At 35.5% G+C, this 14,805-nt stretch overlaps 1 pseudogene; it reads left to right on the top strand.

The window, feature by feature from the left end:
* Positions 1–1,882: 1,882 nt before the first annotated feature.
* LOC149146985 (DNA damage-binding protein 1 pseudogene) lies at positions 1,883–5,227 on the top strand (annotated as a pseudogene).
* The last annotated feature ends 9,578 nt before the right edge of the window (positions 5,228–14,805 follow it).

Below are 14,805 nucleotides of genomic sequence, written 5' to 3' on the forward strand. Positions count from 1 at the left end.
CTAATATGCACCCAAATTTATAATTATCTTATGGAGTGACTTAAAAGGTGGACAAAATCAACCTTTAAGATACGTGTTTTTTTTAGTAGAGGTGAAGTTTTAATTAACAAAATTCAACTTAGAAATATATTACTCGTTAATGGGAGAGGAGACTATAACTCAATTCATATTCTAATATGCACCTAAATTTATAATTATCTTATGGAGTGACTTAATAAGTGGACAAACTCAACCTTTAAGGTGAACTATTTTTTTTAATGAGAGCAAAGTTTTAGTTAACATACTTCAACTTGGAAATATGTTTATGGGATAGGAGATTATCCCTCAATTCACATTCTAATATGTACCTAAATCTATAATTATCTTTTGGAGTGATTTAATAAGTGGACAAAGTCAACCTTTAAGGTGAAATGTTTTTTTAATAGAGGAAATGTTTTGATTAATGAACTTACTCCACTTTTAAGACGAAAGCCTTTTTTTAATGGAGAAAATGTTTTGATTAACAAACTTATCAATTTTTAACAAATTTAATTTAATTATCAAGTAGTTATTAGGTGGATGGTATAAATTAATATCCATGAAATATGTTAGAATATTTTTAGTAATAATCACTAATAAAAAGATAAGATTTCTCTCAAATTTAGTCATATGTATATATTGGGCATGTGGTATTGACAACCCATAGTATTAGCGCATGGTATTGTAGCAAAGACTATTTACAAGTTACGAATTTCTCTCATAAAGAGGAGGTGAATCTCCATGGTTAATAATATTGTTACATATTTTTTGAAATGTATATATTAATTATTTTATGATTTGATATCTCTCAGCATTTACTGACCATTTAATTTATATGATTGTATTGATTACCTTATGGAGTGACTTAACAAGTGAATAAAATCAGATTTTAAAATGAATGTTTCTTTTTTTTTTAACAGAGACAATTTTAATTAGCAAAATTCAACTTAAAAATGTATTACTCATTTATAAAAAGGATATTATCACTCAATCCACATTCTAATACACATCTAGATTTAAAATTATCCTATGTAGTGACTTACTAAGTAGACAAAGTCAATCCTTAATGAACCAAAACCCAAAGGAAAAGCTCCAAAGTCAAAAGTAATCATAAAAAATGAGAAACTATAACCGTAAGACCTATTTGAAAGAGAATCTTACGTAAAATGTAGTTGAATTTGTCCACTGATTAACCAACTTTTATATTTAAATTCATTTAGGGCAAAAATAGTTAAAGTGGACCACCTGAACCTACCTATAATTTTATTTTAGAAAATTTAAAAATTTTAAATTATTTAAAAATTTCAAGTCAATTTTTATATTTAAAATAAAAAATATATTTTAAAAAAATTAATGAAATATCTATATATATATATATATATTTAATTAATATTTAAAAAAAATAAAATTATCTATTTATTTAAAATAATTTTTAATATTTGATTTTTTTTAAATAATTTAAATAAAAACTATCAACCTTCCCAGATAATTTAGGCGGGGATACTAGACTCCAAGAAATACATATCCTTACTATTATAGGGCATAACACCCAATTAATTGAATGTCGGTGGGACTACTCAAATGTGGGCATTTCCTTATGAGAAGATTGTATATATATATATATATATGTAAAGGGTTTGTGGTTCTTGGAGTTCACTGGTTTATTGTGGTGGAAGAAAACTTCCTTTCTTGAGGTTCACTGGTTTGTTGCGGCGGAAGGAGAATTTTCTTTCTCAGAGTTCACTAGTTTGTTGCTGCCTCAGGAAAATTTTCTTGAGGTTCAGTCGTTTGTTGCTGCCGAATTAGGAGAGCAGAAGCACTTGTTGCCGTTAACCCGAGGCTAGCTCTTTTCAAGGGGTAGAAGATGAATATGTGGAACTACGTTGTAAGTGTCCATAAGCCCACTGCTGTGACTCATTGTTGCGTGGGCAACTTTACTGGTCCTCGCGACATTAATCTCATCATTGCAAAAAGCACCTGGATTGAGATCCATTCTCTCTCCTCTCAGGGTTTACAAAAAGTTCTACAAGTACCAATCTATGGCCGAATCGCAGTGCTTGAACTGTTCCGACCTGCTGGGGAGCAGCAGGATTCTCTTGTTATTTCCACAGAAGAATACAAGTTGAGTGTTGTTCAGTGGAATAATAACGGGGGCCGTGAGCTTATTACCAGGGCTGTCGCAGATGTCTGGGATTTTGTCGCAAATGTCTGGGATTTTGTCGCGATCCCTGTCAAGAATGGATATGAGATTGGTATGGTTGATCCGGATTGTCGAGTCATTGGACTCCACCTCTATCATGGCGTATTTACAATTTTAGCATATGATGGTGTTGCAGGAGTTACACACGCTTTCGATATCATGCTGGACAGAACTGTTGAAGTTGTGGATATCAAGTTCTTGTATGGTTGTTCAAAGCCCACAATTGCTGTGCTATACCAACAACTTCAACAGTATGGAGATGAACTGCAAGTAAGAACATACGAGGTAGATGTAAAAGGCAGGGATTTTAAGGAGATGCCCTGGTCTGTGCCCAATTTAGACCATGGTGCCCGTATGTTAATACCTGTTCCCATGCCTTTTGGAGGTGTTATTATTATTGGTGAGAAGACCATTGCTTATTTCAGTCCCTCTCCCTCTGTAGTATTCAAAGCTGTTCCCACACCCAACTCAATGACTATCATTCAGGCTTATGCCAAAGTCCATGATTCTCAATATCTGCTCGGTGACCACATGGGTCACCTTCACTTGCTTTCTCTCATTCATGAAAAGGGAACGGTTAGTGGTCTCAATATAGATCTGCTAGGTGACACATCTGTTGCTTCAACAATCTGTTATTTAGAGAATGGATTTGTGTACATTGGGTCTGATGAAGGAGATTCACAACTTGTCAAACTGCATCTTCCCCCGGATTCTATATATGGATCAGTGGGATTTTCAGTTGTGGAAACATATGTTAACCTTGGTCCAATCGTGGACTTTTGTGTTGTTGATCATGGTGGACAAGAACACGTCGTGACTTGTTCTGGAGGATTCAACCATGGCTGCCTTCGCATTCTCAGGAGTGGCATACGAATCAACGAGCATGCAGCTGCAGAGTTTGCAGATGTAAAGGGAATGTGGCCATTACGAGCTTCTTCGACTCGTGACGATTTCGACACTTATTTGGTGCTGAGCTTTCTTGGTGAGACTCGTGTACTTGCCATTAACTCAAATGATGAGCTAGAAGAAACACATGAAATACAAGGATTTGTCCTTCATGCTCCTTCCTTATTCTGTCAAGATGCTATTCATGACCAGCTTGTTCAGGTAACAGCAAGTTCTGTGAGATTAATGAGTGCGTCTTCTGGACAGCTATTGTCTGAATGGAGAGCCCCCACCGCCACAGGATTGTCTATAACAGTAGCCACAGGTAGTGCTACCCAGGTTTTGTTGGCCACTCGAGGGTGTAATATTGTCTACTTGGAAATTGGAGAGGGATCCCTAACACTGAAGGGACATAAAAAGATTGAGTATGATGTATCTTGCATGGACATAACTCCTATTGGTCAGGATAGTAAACGGAGTGAATTGGCAGCTGTTGGACTATGGAAAGACCAAAGTATCAGAATTTATTCTCTTCCTGATCTGAAACTCATTCAAAGTCTCCAATTTGCCGAGAATGTTGTTACCCGGTCTGTTTTATTTTGTAAATTTGAAGGGATTTCATACTTGCTGTGTGGGCTTGGGGATGGGCACTTATATAACCTAACATTGAATGTGAGCAGTGGGGAGCTTTCTGACGGGGAAACGAAAAAGATTTCCTTGGGTACCAAAGGAATAAATCTGAGGACTTTTCGTCATGAGAATGCAACGCATGTGTTAGCGTTAGGTGACAGGGCCACAGTTATTTGCAGTAGTAACCTGAGGTTGGCGTATAGTAATGTGAGTGTGGGAGAAGTTAATCATATGTGTTCTTTCCATTCAAAATCTTTCCCTAACAGCATTGTGGTTGTAAAGGAAGACATGCTTTCTTTTGGTTCAATCGATAATATTCAGAATATTTACATCTCATCAGTTCATCTCGAGGAACACCCATATCGTATTTGCTATCAAGACAAGTCTGGAACATTTGCCATCTGCAGCATGAAGTATGGTTATGATGAAATGCAAAAACACTTCATTCGTCTCTTAGATGAAAAGACATTTGAAAATATTTCATCATATCCACTGGATATGTATGAAGAAGGTTGTTCAATCCTCAGTTGCTCATTTACAGATGATCATAACACTGTCTATTGTTGTGTTGGGACAGCTTATCGGTATCCTGATCAGGAAACTATATTTATTAAGAAGGGCCGAATTTTGGTCTTTTCGGTTGGAAACAGACAACTGCGTCTGGTTACAGAGAAGGAGACAAAGGGAGCTGTATACAATCTCAATGCTTTTAATGGAAAATTAGTTGCAGGAATCAACGAAAAGATTGACTTGTACAAATGGATGATCCGTGATGATGTTTCCAGGGAGCTGGAGTTTGAATGTGGACATCCCGGGCATGTGCTTGCACTCTGTGTAAAAACTCGTGGGGATTTTATCTTAGTTGGTGATTGTGTACAATCTATGTATTTGTTGGTATACAAGAATATTGATGAGAGGGGAGGCATATTAGAAGAGAAGGCTCACGATTATAGTGCAAACTACATGACTGTTGTAGAATTTCTGGATGATGATACGTACGTTGGTACAGATCAGAAAGATTTCGACATTTTTGTGGTGAAGAAAAAGAACGATGCTGCAATTGATTCGGAAGAGGAAAGAAAATTGAAACTTGAAGGTGAATACCATCTTGGAGCTCTTGTTAACCAGTTCAGGCGTGCATCTTTAGCTCAGCCCTTGCCCTTGTATGGGAATACCATTCCTACAGTAATATTTGGAACAACTAATGGTATGATTGGTCTTATTGCATCACTTCCAGAGGAGCAATATCAAATTCTTCAAAAGCTGCAAATGCATCTTGTGAACGTAATAAGAGGAGTAGGAGGCTTAAACCATGAGCAGTGGAGGTCATTCAACACTGGTGACACAAGAAATGTGAAACAGTTGCTGGATGGCGATTTGATTGAGTCTTTTCTGGATCTCAACAGCCAAAGGATGAGCGAAATTGCAACTGCCATGACCATTCCTATTGATGAGTTATGCAAAATGGTGGAATACCTTGCCAGCTTACATTGATATCTTTTATTTTATTTTTTTATCCAATGTACTTTTGAAATAGGAAAAATTATTTTGCTTGCGGTTTGTTTGGTGCCGTAATTGGTTAGGAGAACTGGTTTTGAGTTACATATATTGAATATGCTTTTTGGGTTACATTTCAATTATTTTTTATCTAACATCTAAACCTGATGATGTAATTATTTGTTTTGAGTTATCATTTGTTAATATAAGAATATGTTTTTCGGGTTACAGTTTAATTATCTTTATTTGTATTTTTAGATCATTTATGGACATGTTAAGTAATAGTTTATGGAAAATTTTCACAAAAATAATTGAAATATAGAATTATGTTAGGAGAACTGGATTTGAGTTACTATTTATTGAATATGTTTTTTGGGTTACATTTCAATTATTTTTATTTGTTGCAGTTATTTGTTTTTGAATATGTTTTTTTGCGTTACATTTCAATTATTTTTATCTGTGTTGCTATTATTTGTTGTGTCATCATTTGTCAAAATAGGTTTACATTTCAATTATTTTTATTTGTATTTTGAAATCATCTATATTTATGGATGGGTTAAGTAATGGTTTATGGAAATTTTTCACAAAAATAATTGAAATATAGAATTATGTTAGGAGAACTGGATTTGAGTTACCATTTATTGAATATGTTTTTTGGGTTATATTTCGATTATTTTGATTTGTTGTTTGTTTGTTGTAGTTGTTTGTTTTGAGTTACCATTTGTCAATATAAGAATATGTTTTCTGGAGTTACATTTCAATTATTTTTATATGTAATTTTAGATCATCTATATTTATGGGCTGGTTAAGTAATGGTTTATGGAAAGCTTTCACAAAAATAATTGAAATATAGAATTATGTTAGGAGAAATCTTTTCGAGTTACCATTTATTGAATATGTTTTTTTGGTTACATTTCAATTATTTTTATCTTCGGTTGTTTGTTTCTTGTAGTTATTTTGTTTTGAGTTGCCATTTGTCGATATAGGAATATGTTTTTGAAGGGTTACATTTCAATTATTTTTATATGTATTTTTAGATCATCTATATTTATGGACAGGTTAAGTAATGGTTTATGGACAACTTTCACAAAAATATTTAGGAGAAATGATTTTGAGTTACCATATATTGAATATGTTTTTTGGGTTACCTTTCAATTATTTTATTTGTTGTTGTTTGTTTATCGTAGTTATTTGTTTTGAGTTACCAATTGTGAATATAGGAATCTATTTTTCTGGGGTTACATTTTAATTATTTTACCTGTATTTTCAGATAATCTATATTTATGGACTGGTTAAGTAATGGTTTATGGATATTTTATACAAAAATAATTGAAATATAGAATTGTTAGGAGAATTAGTTGTGAGTTACCATATATTGAATATGTTTTTCGGCTACATTTAATTATTTTTATATGCTATTGTTTATTTGTTGTAGTCAGTTGTTTTGAGTTACCATTTGTCAATATAGGAATATGTTTTTGTGGAGTTGCATTTCAATTATTTTTATCTATATTTTCAGATCATCTATATTTATAGACAGGTTAAGTAATGCTTTATGGAAAGCTTTACAAAAATAATTGAAACATAGAATGATGTTAGGAGAACGGGTTTTGAGTTACCATATATTGAATATGTATTTTGGGCTACATTTAATTATTTTTATTTGTTGTTGTAGTTATTTGTATGGAGTTACCATTTATCAATATAGGAATATGTTTTCTTTGGGGTTACATTTCAATTATTTTTATCTATATTTTCACATCATCTCTCTCTCTCTCTCTCTCTCTCTCTCTCTCTCTCTCTATATATATATATATATATATATATGAAACTTGTAGTATTTTCATTATATTGACTAGAAATGGGCCAGGTCCCTTACAAAATTCGGATTTGTTCTTTTTGCAACTTCCATCAAATTATATTGGATAGGGACCTTCTTGCTACCACTATTATTTACATATGTTCTTATGACAAAATTATAACTATATATTCTCCAAAAAAACACCACTATATTATATACATCAATATTGCATATATGTAAATTAAGACGAATTCAATCAACTGCTACCAGGCTCAGCTTCTTCACCTGTAAGAACGTCCACATAAGTGGTTAGTTCTTTCGCATCATTCTCTTCTTCTTCCAAAACCCGCGCAACAACAACAACCTCAACATTAGCAACAATGATGGTCGTTGAATCCCCAACTTCGAAGAATTTCTTTAAGACCCCCACCGTTGTTGTTTCCACCTTAATGTCGATGTTGTCAACCTTCTATTGAACACTCAATACATCTATGCACATGCATTTTGCATTAATTCCAAGTCATTGCCCAAACCAGATAATTGGGCGTAAATTACAACCATATTTTCATTCAACAATATCCTTTACTACTTGTTTATAGGAGCTATCCACCAAATTATTAACACTTCCATGCCCTGTGCCATGACCAAACCTCGAGTTGCCAAGCCTTGAACCCCTCACTGCCATTTCGTGCATAGGACATCTTTGCAGCTATACGCCTTTGAACAATGAAAATATTTTGATTAATTGACATCACCAAGATGACTCCAGGTTAAGTAATGGTTTATGGACAACTTTCACAAAAATATTTAGGAGAAATGATTTTGAGTTACCATATATTGAATATGTTTTTTGGGTTACCTTTCAATTATTTTATTTGTTGTTGTTTGTTTATTGTAGTTATTTTTTTTGAGTTACCAATTGTGAATATAGGAATCTATTTTTCTGGGGTTACATTTTAATTATTTTACCTGTATTTAGATAATCTATATTTATGGACTGGTTAAGTAATGGTTTATGGATATTTTATACAAAAATAATTGAAATATAGAATTGTTAGGAGAATTAGTTGTGAGTTACCATATATTGAATATGTTTTTCGGCTACATTTTAATTATTTTTATATGCTATTGTTTATTTGTTGTAGTGAGTTGTTTTGAGTTACCATTTGTCAATATAGGAATATGTTTTTGTGGAGTTGCATTTCAATTATTTTTATCTATATTTTCAGATCATCTATATTTATAGACAGGTTAAGTAATGCTTTATGGAAAGCTTTACAAAAATAATTGAAACATAGAATGATGTTAGGAGAACGGGTTTTGAGTTACCATATATTGAATATGTATTTTGGGTTACATTTCAATTATTTTTATCTATATTTTCACATCATCTATATATATATATATATATATATATATGAAACTTGTAGTATTTTCATTATATTGACTAGAAATGGGCCAGGTCCCTTACAAAATTCGGATTTGTTCTTTTTGCAACTTCCATCAAATTATATTGGATAGGGACCTTCTTGCTACCACTATTATTTACATATGTTCTTATGACAAAATTATAACTATATATTTTCCAAAAAAACACCACTATATTCTATAAATCAATATTGCATATATGTAAATTAAGACGAATTCAATCAGCTGCTACCAGGCTCAGCTTCTTCACCTGTAAGAACGTCCACATAAGTGGTTAGTTCTTTCGCATCATTCTCTTCTTCTTCCAAAACCCGCGCAACAACAACAACCTCAACATTAGCAACAATGATGGCTGTTGAATCCCCAACTTCGAAGAATTTCTTTAAGACCCCCACCGTTGTTGTTTCCACCTTAATGTCGATGTTGTCAACCTTCTATTGAACACTCAATACATCTATGCACATGCATTAATTCCAAGTCATTGCCCAAACCAGATAATTGGGCGTAAATTACAACCATATTTTCATTCAACAATATCCTTTACTACTTGTTTATAGGAGCTATCCACCAAATTATTAACACTTCCATGCCCTGTGCCATGACCAAACCTCGAGTTGCCAAGCCCTGAACCTCCCCCACTGCCATTTCGTGCATAGGACATCTTTGCAGCTATACGCCTTTGAACAATGAAAATATTTTGATTAATTGACTGAAGCCAACTGAAATATATAACAACCTGATCAATCCCAACATTCCTCTCGATCTTGTCCTTGATAAATGCGTGACAATGCAGAGTCTTGCCAATGCCTTTTCCTTCCATATTTTCCACCACCAGAACCCAGGAGCGTAATACGATGGTTCCTTCATCACTAAGAGAAGTAGTTATATTAAAAATTCCGATGAGTAACCGATGCTTCAACACCCACCTGTCAGCGTACATTATTTGCCTTCCGACGGCACCGCACTCGTGCATTAACTCACCACCTACTGACCTTGCAACCAAGACACTGCGAAGGTACCTCAGAGAGTTGGCCTTCTTAACTACCATCTTGCATAGGCACCTCGAGGAGATGGCCTTCTTAACTACTGTCTTAACACTCTGACGACCCCTACCACCACAATACAATGTTGTCTTGATGCATCCATTCAAAGGATGTGACATGAAGAATTATGTTGGTTTATGCAAATTCAACCTTGTTCTAATAACACCCCCACGTTGGCCTAACCATTTTCTAGATGGTTATTGGCACGCAACACATGGAATAGATGAACTTTTTCAATTTTTATTATAACAAATATGTAATCCTTACCATGATTGAGGGGTTTCATCTTCTAGGAGAGTGACATTCTTGAGAAGATTAATACATTTTTGGATGATCATCATGGAATCGCCAACTATATACAAAGTTTTGATAGCAATATCCAAAATTATTTTGAATCATTTCCAGAGTGAAAGGGATTCTGCCTGATTATTGGTCGTAATGCCTGATTATGAAGGGTAATCTTTCCCCTGTCTCCTTATCTTCCAAAAGAGCCATTATCCAAGATTTTGTCTTAATTTCATAAACGAGAGTAAAATTCTTGTTCAACCAAATTATGCCTAGTCCTCCTAAGGCTCCTCTTAAGGAATGCTATCTCTCCAGAATTTCCTAGCTTCTTTCATAATTTCCACTTCTTCTAACTTTGTTTCTTGAAGAAATACTATTGATTGGCATTCTTGTTTTATTATGTCTCTGACTGCTAGGATTTTAGCAGGGTTTCCTAGCCCCCTTATGTTCCAAGATATTAGTTTCATAATTTGTGGGTGGAGGGGGAACGACCATTGTCCTTTCCTTCTTTATTCAATTTTTTTCCTTTCAAAATTTCTGAAATGATTATTTGATTCCCCAACTTTTTGTTTAGTTCTGCTTCCCTTTCTCTCTATGTCCTTTTATTTGGTCTTCCAGCTTTCTTGTTGGAATTAGTTTCCTGGCTGCTGCACTCTTCAACCCAGGATAGAGTTTGGGATAAATTCCAAGTGAAAACACAATCGATACCTTTTTGGAGGCTACTTGGAGGTGCTTCAGTGACAGGTGCAAACTTTGGTGGGGTAACTTCATCCCCATCCCCCTTCAGACTATTTTCTGCTACTAGTTCTCCTTCTTCTCTTTCTTGTGTCTCCTCCATGATTGTCTGAGGTGGTGCCTCCATCTCCATATCTCCATCACTCAACACTTTGAACGGGTTCGAAGAGGACGAAACCATATTGGTGACCGACATGCTACGAGGTTTTAACATCGAGCCTTTACCTTTCGGGGCTTTCTTAGGTTTTTGCCACTGCTCCTCTTGTGTAATTGGAACATCCAGACTTTTATCATTCCCAATTTTGGTGCAGTCTCTAGCAAAGTGGCCATAGTCATGACAATGTCTGCATTTGAATGGAATTTCTTCATAGTATAAGACTTTTTTGTGCTTCCATTCTCCCAAGTTTAGATTGATTTCAGATGGAAGTCCCTTTCCAAGTCAACTTCCACAAATTTTAGCACAGGAAAATTAGGATCCTTTTGGCTCATACTTATCCAAGTATTTCCCTACTCCATTACCAATAACCCGAAGGCAATCGTCGCTCCAATAGAATATAGGGAGATGAAGGAGCTTGACCCAGACTCGAATGGGAGTAGGGATGTCCTCATCAGGATTAAAATCTAGGGTCCAAATATTTAAATACATCCCTCTGGAGCCAAATAAATATGGTCCATTACGAAAAATGACCTCCTTATCTTCTTTGTTTTCAAATAAAAAGATGAAGAAGCCATTACCAACAACAAAAAGTGCAATTTCACCTTTCATCGTGGGAGTCAAAGTTTTCTTAATCCAGGCATCCATAGATCTAGGTGAGGGCCACATTCCTATAAATTTCCTAATTAATGCTATCTTCGAATACGCGAGGGAGATGCGACGGGCTCCGTCCAGCAGGGAGATGTCCTTAAACTCTATATTTCTCTTGATGAACTTGGAAGTTGCAGCCACAACTGGATGTAGACACTTCGGAAGGGAGGCCACCAATAAGTGGAAATAATATTCGACATCCAGAGGGGGAGGCGGAGACCCCCTCCATAGTAGCCATTTGGAGAGTTTACAGGGATTCGAACCAGGTTCCCTCCAGAAACACTAGAGTTCGTACTCTCCTAGATCCCTCCAATTTAACCATATTTTTTTCTAGATCATCTATATTTATAGACTGGTTAGGTAATGGTTTATGAAAAGCTTTCACAAAAATGATTGAAAGATAGAATTATGTTAGGTGAACCGATTTTGAGTTACCGTATATTGAATATGTTTTTTGGGCTACATTTCAGCTATTTTATGTTGTTTGTTTGTTGTAGTTATTTGTGTTTTTTTTTGTAAGCTTGGTAGGACTACATATTCATCATGTCCAACTTCTCACCCCAATCAGATGGGGGGATAGCACAATTTGAACCCAAGACTTTGGGTTCAACAAGAGTTCATTTTCACAACCATTACCAATTGAGCTACCCCAAGTGGACTTGTTTTGAGTTACCATTTGTCAACATAGGAATATGTTTTTCTCGGGTTGCATTTCAATTATTTTTATATGTATTTTCAGATCATCTATATTTGTGTATTGGTTAAGTAATGGTTTATGGCAATTTGTCCCAAAAATAATTGAAATATGAATTATGTTAGGAGAACTAGTTTTGAATTACCATATATTGAATATGTTTTTTGGGATACATTTCAATTATTTTCATCCATTTTTTTGTTTGTTGTAGTTATCTATTTTGAGTTTCCATTTATCAATATAGAAATATGTTTTTTCTAAAGTTACATTTTAATTATTTTTATCTGCATTTTCAGATTATCTATATTTATGAACCGGTAAAATAATTATTTATAGAAAGCTTTCACAAAAATAATTAGAATATAGAATTATTATGATTTTATTATTAATTTTTTCATGTTAAGTGAAATATTTATTTTAATGATAAATTTTATTTATTACTTATTTATTTATTTTTCCCATGGAAAAATCATAATTTTCATTAAATTAGAAAACTACATGCTAAAGATGCTTGATAACATATGAAGTATCAGTGGTCTGGCCACTATCTGATTGTCTAAAAAAATGTGTCAATCCCATCGAAGGGAGACAACTATAAATATTTACATATGACAAGTTCAGTAATATATAGACATAAGTTCTTTTATTGGGTGTTGCCTTTGTACTCTGCCTCCAGATTCAGAAAAGTGTTGGACGATTTCTATGGGACTTCGGGTAGCAAACTAAATGAAGGAAAATGCCATTTTTATGGCTGGAATATCTGCAACAACGAGCTCTCCTCAATTTCCAGATATATGGGTTTCGCTGGCTTTGCTTCTTGGAACTCCTTCATCTATTTGGGCCTTCCTATCATCCAAAGGAGGCACTCTAGTAAAGATTGGCTCCCAATGGTCGAGAAATTTAAGAAAAAAATTCAGTCTTGGGGCTTCTCATGGTTTAACCTTGCAGGGAAAACAATGCTTATTAAGTCTGTCCTATCTAGCCTGCCCATCTTCCAATTCTCGGCCATGTTGGCTCCCTCCAACATCCTCAAGAAGATGGAGGAATGGATTCAAAGGTTCTTTTGGAAAGGAGGCAAAAAAAATTACAGGAAGATCCCCCTTGTTAGTTGGGACAAAGTTTCCAAACCTTTGCTAGAAGGAGGTCTGAATTTCAATGATCCGAGGACTCAAAATATTGCTATGGGGGCTAAGATTTTGTGGAGACAAATAGCTCTGAAACTAGACTAGGCCCAAAAGGTGTTATGGAAGAAATATTTCAGGGGTCAGAGGCTACGAAGCTTGGATAACCTCACCCACACCAGCAAAGGCTCTCAAATCCACAGGCTTTGCATGCATGTCTTACCTCTGATACGAAAGCATTCCTATTGGATCATGGGTAATGGCAAGCTCATTAATATTTGGACTGATAAAATCATGAGCGAAGAACCATTGGGTGAACTCTAAGATCTCTCTGAGCTTCGAAGCTAGATGTTAAATAGTGGCGTCAAAACTTTGTGGGATATTTCTAGCTGGAAGGATAATTCGTGGGTAGGTTAGAAGAAGCCTCAAATGTCGGATGCTCTAGATCAGGCGTGGTCATTCCTGCTGACTAAGCTGAAGGGAATGAACCCGATGAGCATCAGGAAACAAGACAAGAGAGGTTGGGGCTCTCTATCTAGTTCTTACACTGTTGCACAAGGCTATGCACAACTCAAAAAAATTTCCCACGTCCCTTGCTGCCCAACGACTTGGCGAGGACTCTGGAGGCAGAAATGTGTGCCAAAAATTGATTTTTTTCAGTTGGATGTTGTGCCACAACAACATTTTAACTTAGGATAGACTGAAAAAGAAAGGCTTCCTAGGCCCTTCCATATGTAATCTTTGTCTGGAAAATGAGGAAAATGCCACTCATTTATTGATTGAATGCAGGTTCACCAAGAGCATTTGGGCTGATGTGTTTTCCTCATGGGGATCCTCTATTCATCTGCTAAACTTGATTGCTGGATACTTTGATGATTAGGCTGATCTCTATCTCGGAAAACTCCCCAATAACAACTGGTTCAAGGCAGCTTGGATGGTTTATCCAAAATTCATTTTCTGGCAGATATGGATTGAGCGCAACCATAGAATTTTTCAAGAAAAAGCATAGAAGGGAAACCTTGTTTTGTTAAAAGCCAACAACCTGCTAAAGGAATTTCTTGGTGAGAAATTTGAGAAGCTGGGAAAAAATAATTTAAATCCTCAAGAACTGGCATGGGGGGGAAAGCTTGGCCTTCAGTTTTATGAGGATGAGAGACAGTTCCAAACTACGAAAAATTGGCAGATTAGGCTTGCTGAGTGCGATTTCTGCATTTGGCTCAATAATTGTGACAACTCTTCCTTGTTTTTTGATGGGGCTGCCAAAGGCAATCCAGGAATTGCTAGGGCTGGGGGTGTCATCAGGAATGCGAATCGCTGCATAGAGAACAGGTATGCCTGGGGCCTGGGCCACAGTACAAAAATGCAAGCTGAGGTCATGGATTTATTGCAAGGCCTTAAGCATTTACAGGTTCTTGGTATTGAGAAAGCCAATATTCTTGGTGAGTCCCAATCCTTGATTCAAATTCTTGTGGATAACACATCCCCGAGGGACTTTCGGCTAGCAAGAGTCGTTGCTAGAATAAGGAAGCTACTTGGTTCCTTTCTTCAAGTGAATCTTTTCCACATTCTTCTATAGAATAATAAGGAAGCGGATGCGGAAGCCAACAAAGTAGTCCTCCTTCCTGCAGGCACCTGGATTAGAGACAAGGTCGAAGATTGGGAT

This window comes from Pinus tabuliformis, chromosome 9, assembly GCF_031772625.1.
Source record: "Pinus tabuliformis cultivar Carrire ecotype Pingquan chromosome 9, CPIR1, whole genome shotgun sequence".
NCBI classification, from domain to species: Eukaryota; Viridiplantae; Streptophyta; class Pinopsida; order Pinales; family Pinaceae; genus Pinus; species Pinus tabuliformis.